General features: G+C 43.9%; 1 long non-coding RNA gene across 2 annotated transcripts in view; it reads left to right on the top strand.

The window, feature by feature from the left end:
* LOC106736296 (uncharacterized) overlaps nt 1–5,061 on the top strand; it is a 16,105-nt gene extending 11,044 nt beyond the window's left edge. The window contains exons 1-2 of one of the 2 annotated variants that reach the window (XR_001371331.1): nt 4,132–4,413; nt 4,571–5,061. This is a non-coding gene — a long non-coding RNA (uncharacterized LOC106736296). Of the gene's footprint in view, nt 1–4,131; nt 4,414–4,570 lie in introns of those variants that run through there. The other variant, XR_001371332.2, reaches the window with a different exon arrangement.
* The last annotated feature ends 870 nt before the right edge of the window (nt 5,062–5,931 follow it).

The raw sequence follows: 5,931 nt of genomic DNA, 5'->3' as shown, positions 1-5,931 counted from the left end.
ATATATATATATATATATATATACACACAATAGTAGAATTTCTGAGTTATGTGATAAATCTATTTTTGAGAAACCTTTCCTTTCCTTTTCTCTTTTCTTTCTTTTTTTTTGGAGAGGTTTTTGCTATAGGGCACATGCGCTCACCAGGCAGACAGAGAAAGAGAGACAGAAAGCAAGAAATCACCCCCTGGGGGGATGGCCACGCCGCAATCCCTTCTCCTCTGTTCTCCTCTTGGGATCTTGGGCACGCATGCACACATGCCCGGCGTGAGTTTCAAGCCACTGGGTCCAGGACGCGAACTGCGGTCAACTACATGGGAGTCCAGCGACATGAGATAGGAGGGACGGAGTGAGCCTCAGTGGGACCAGGCAATACTGTAATCCTCTTTCATATATATATATGTGTGTGTGTGTGTGTGTGTAATTTTTTTTTTTTTTAGACAGAGATTTTTGCTATAGGGAGCTTGCACTCACCAAAGAGACAAAAGAGATAGAGAGGCAGAAAGTGAGAAATCACCCCGCAAGAGAGAATGGCCATGCCACATCCCTTCTCCTCCATTTTTCTCTTAGGATTCTAGGCACACACACACAAGAGCCTGGTGTGTGTTTTAAGCCACCGGATCCAGGACTTGAACTGCAGTCAACTATGTCGGAGTCCAATGACATAGCCATTATGCCATCTGCTGGTCTCCTTCTTTTCTATAATTTTTATTTTTTGCTAGAGGGCATGTGTGCTTGACAGAGAGACAGAAAGAGGAAAGAGGAAGCCCCCACTCCAGCACAGATTAGGCATGGTCATGCCACAGTCTCTTCTCTTCCGTTTCTTTCTCGCTTCAGGATTTTGGGCATATATGCACATGCACCTGGCACATTTCTCAAGCTGGTAATTTAGAATTCAAACCACAGGATCCAGAGATCCAGCTGCTTAACCACTAGGCTACAAAGCTGGCCCTTCTTTCCAACAACTGTTATCCCATCTAGGTCCTGTCCATGTGTGCACATGCCTAGCGTTTTTTTTTTTTTTTTAAATAATTATTTTGCTTAACTTTATTTATTTATTTATTTAAATTTGACCAGAGATGGACAGAGTGAGATATATGTAGAGAGAGGGAAAGTGAGAAAGTAAGCTGCCCGGACCTGGTGGCTTACTTTGCAATTTTGACAATCTCTTTTTTGGTCTAAAGCGATACACATTTCTTAAGCAACTTCGTAGATGTTCTGTGTATCAGATTTATGGTTCGCTCCACTGGACAGAAGTCACATCCACAGTTTTTTCTGAGACAGGCCCACCCTTTAGATTATTCCTAGCTATTTGGGGATTAATCCTCTTTAAGACCATGTCCTTAAGAATCCTAGAAGCCCTTTTGTCTAACTGAGAGTCTAGAGGCAGCACTTTCAACGTTTCTGAAATTTTAGCAAAGGGACTTAGAGCCTAGCCTTTGATTTGGTTTTTACCCTGAGGCCATTCCTCACTCAGAATCTTTTGCTGTCTGGATCAGTTGCAGATGTAGAATAGTTTAGTTTTCTGTGAAAGCAAGTCCTGGATTTTCTGTTTCCTCTAATCTCTTTCTTTCTCTCTCTCTCTCTTTTTTTTTGAATTGACGAATAAAAATAGTATATACATATTGTGTACAACATGTTTTAAAATACATACACATTAAAGGATGGCTAAATTAAGCTAATTAACATACATAGTACTTTCTATACTTACTATTTTTTTTTTTAGTGGTGAGAACACTTAAAATCTACTCTCTTACTGCAACCAGCAGGTGACATGGTGGTTAAGGCGCTGGACTCCCACATGGGAATGGTAGTTCGAGCCCTGGACCTGGTGGCTTGAAAATCACATCAGACGTGTGTAATCCCAAGGAAATCCCAAGGAGAGACTGGAGGAGAAGGGATTGTCAAGTGGCCATTCGTCCTGGAAGGTGATTTCTCTTTCGCTCTTTTTATAAAAATTATTTTATTTAACTTTATTTATTTACTCATTTATTTTATTTCAATTTGACCAGAGAGAGCCAAAGTAAGAGAGAGAGAGAGAGAGAGAGAGAAAGCAAGCCACCAGGTCTGGGACTCGAACCATGGTTGGCCATGTGGGAGTCCAGTGCCCCTAACCACCAAAACGGTGCCCTGACAAAAATATAGAAAACAAAACAAAACAAAACAAAACGCAGAAAACCTAAAAAACCCTAGCTACTTTCTAACCAATTTTCAGGAATATAATATATAGATTAATTACCATATTGTACAATAGTTCTCTTGATCTTATTTCTCTGATTGAACTGAAGTTGCTCTAAATTCTGTGTGCAAACTACAGTTCCTGTTGCACCATATCCCCCACCACCACATTCAACCCCTCACTACACCCCCCTTCTGTTGCAGTACTCTGTCACTTGCAGCTAGGACTAACCAATTGGTGCTTTCAACATTCTGCTTGGAGATCATCATAGTTAAATCCCAAAGTAGATTCAGTATACTTTTCTCTCTTCCATGCTACTAGGTGACAGTTTGGCTAATGGTTCACTATTCTATAACATATATCACCATTTCCAAGCCCATAATGGCAGGGCTTTTAACAGTTTATTTACTTATTTTTTGTTTGTTTTCAGTTTTGGCTCTAGGGTGTGTGTGTTCACAGAAGAAAAAGAGAGAGACAGAAGGACAGAAAATAAGAAATCACCTCCCAGGGGGATAGACATGCCATAATCCTTTCTCCTCCATTCTCTTCTCAGGATTATTTATTTATTTATTTATTTAAACATTTATTTACCTTTTTATTTGTTGTGATTTCAAGCTGCCGGGATTGAGACTTGATCAGATGATTTGGCCATATGGGATCCAGCCACCTTACCCTCTATGCCACCTACTTGCCCCCAATTTATTTTTGTTATTTGCTATAGGGCACATGTGCTCACTGGAGAATGAGAGAGACAGAGAGAGAAAGTGAGAAAGCACCCTCTGCGGGGGAGGCCACACCACAGTCCCTTCTCTTCCATTCTCCTGTCAGGTTTTTACCTGGCTTTTTATTTTATTTTATTTTATTTTTAAGAATAATTAATTTAGAGACCAGCAGATTGTATAATGGTTACATCACTGGAATTCCATATAGTCAGCCACGGTTCAAGTCCTAGACCTGGCAGCTTAATACTCATGCTGAGGGGCGGCAGGTGGCATGGGGGTTTAAGGCACTGGATTCCCACATGGCAGACTATGATTTGAATCCCAGACCTGGCGGCTTGCTCTCTCCCTTTCCCTTTCTCTGTCTCTCTCTGGTCAAATTAAAAATAATAAAAAATGGAATTAAAATAAAAAGTAATCCTTTTTTTTTTTCTTTCTTTCTTTTTTTTTTTTTTTGAGAGGTTTTCACTATAGGGCACGTGCGCTCGCCAGACAGACAGAGAGAGACAGAGACAGAAAGCAAGAAATCACCCCTCCAGGGGGGATGGCCACGCCCCAGTCCCTTCTCCTCCATTCTCCTCTTGGGATCTTGGGCACGCACGCTCACGCGCCCAGCATGAATTTTAAGCCACCGGGTCCAGGACGTGAACCGCGGTCGACTACGTGGGAGTCCAGCGACATAGCCATTACACTAACTGCTGGTTCCCAATAACAAGTAATTCTTTAAGAAAACTCCAAAAACCTTGCACCAGACATGTGTGTGTCCTTGCCCAGGATCCCAGAAGGAGAATGGAGGAGAAGGGATTCCAGTGTGGCTATCCCCCCGGGGGGTGATTTCTCGCTTTCTCTTTGTCTCTGTTTCTCTGGCAAGTGCATTCACCCTATAGCAAAAATCTCCTCTCTTAAAAAAACAAGAATAATTTTTATTTATTATTATTATTTTAAAATTTGCTATAGGGCACGTGCACTCACCAGAGAGAAACAGACAGATAGAGGGAGAAAGTGAGAAAGCAAGCCACCAGATCTGGGACTCGAACCATGATTAGCCATGAGAGAGTCCAGCGCTTTAATCACTATGCTAACCTGGCATGTTTTTTAAGCCATTGGGTCTGGGACTCAAACCACACAGTTGGCCCTGTGGGATTGAGCCCCCTTAACCACCATGCCCCCAACTGGGCCCAGTAGCAGTTTTCACCACTTTCCAACCTGTCCTAAGATTCCTTCTATGGTTTTTCAACCTTTGCCCTAACAGTTTCCTTATTGCTTTTCCAGCCTCAAGCCATTGCCTACTCCCAAAACCAAAGTCATGTGATTTGGGTTTTGCTCTGGCTGCACTTTCCTCCCAAGACCAATCCGTGTGCCAGTCAGGGTTCAGTCTGGGAATCAGAGCAATCAAGAGCATTATGGAGATAAAGGATTTCTTTGAGGAACTATAAATGTTACACAGATGTGAGAGGAACCAGCGACCTGAAGGGAGGGGAGCTGAAGGATCAAAAGCACTGTCTGAAGCACTGGGTGGGTAGACAGTTGGAGCTGCAGAGAAATCTGAGGCCAAGCCCCATTCAGTCGCGGTAGTGGGACTGCCTGAGAGTGGGCTGTGGAGAGATCTTTGGGAAGCTGTGGGTCTGTGTCTGTGCACCTGGTAGCTTACCTGGGCTACTGTTGATCGTAGGTCAACGGCTGGGAAGATGAGCTGGGTGCAGAATGAAAGACGATGAAGAGGCTGCGGCCTGCCAAACCTGAATGTGCTCACGAGGGCTCACTGTTGATCTCCCGAGGGAACAGGTGCTGCGTCTCATCTGCCTTCCAAATTCCACTCAAGTTACTCTTTTGGCCAATTCTAAGTTTGAACAGGCAAAGCAAAGGATTCTGGGAGCTGCACTTAACCAAGGTGACCATAGCACAATGCAGAACACACTCAATACCTTCTCCCAGGCCTTCTGGAGAAATGGTACGACTTTGAGGTCTGTTGTGAGAGGCATGGAAGTACGAAATCTAGGCATTTATATGTGTGTGCACAGGGCAGGGGAGTAAAGGACCGTACTATTATGGTTTTGAATGACTGATCCAGCTCTCCTTCCTGCTGGAAAATAGAATCCAGCCTGACTATTCTCAGTGTCCAAGAATTTACACTTGCGGTTTCCAACATTTGATCTGACTGTTCACTTTTAGGCCCATCATTATCTTGCATTCCTACCACGTCATTACAATTGATCTTATCAAGGATGCTAATGACCTCTTGGCTGCTAAATCCAATGGGCACTATTTGTTTATTTTTTTTGGAGAGATTTTTGCAATAGGGCGAGTGCACTCGCCAGACAGACAGAGACATAGAGACAGAAAGCGAGAAATCACCCCCCAGGGGGGATGGTCACACCGCAATCCCATCTCCTCCATTCTCCTCTCGGGATCTTGGGCACGCATGCACACACACCCGGCGTGAGTTGTAAGCCACCGGGTCTGGGACGCGAACCGCAGTCGACTACGTGGGAGTCCAGTGACGTAGCCATTACGCTAACTGCTGGTTCCCGGGCACTATTTGGTTTCCATCTTATTTGATTTTTTTTGCTTGAGGGAGGTGTATAAACTGACTAAGCTGACAATTCCCTCCTTCACATTCCTTTTTTTCCTCTGTTTCCTAGAATGGTTTTTTCTTTCACGATTTCTCTTACTCTGTCCCTTTCTTAAATATTCATATTAGAATTGTATGCAGGTGGGGGCACGAATGGGGATGGGGCAGTAACACAATGCTCTGTGAGGCCGACACACACAGGAAGGTTTCAGGTTGGCATCTGGAGGCCCCCTGAACATGCCAGGCATGCGTCTGCCCATGATCAGGGGCTGGCTGAAGCTGGGATCATGGTGTGAAGACCCTGCTTGGAGTGTCTGTCTCTCTGTCTCTTTCCATCTCTCTCACTCATGGAAGGAAGAAATAAAGAAACTTAAAAGAAAGAAAGGGTTGGGATCAGCAGCTGGCATGGTGGTTAAAGGTGCTGGACTCACACGTGGCTGATCATGGTTCAAGTCCTGGAC

Source organism: Tupaia chinensis, unplaced genomic scaffold (genome assembly GCF_000334495.1).
Source record: "Tupaia chinensis unplaced genomic scaffold, TupChi_1.0 Scaffold000060_1, whole genome shotgun sequence".
NCBI lineage: Eukaryota > Metazoa > Chordata > Mammalia > Scandentia > Tupaiidae > Tupaia > Tupaia belangeri.
Note: the sequence above shows the minus strand (reverse complement) of the source record. Positions and strands in the feature narration are given on the sequence as shown.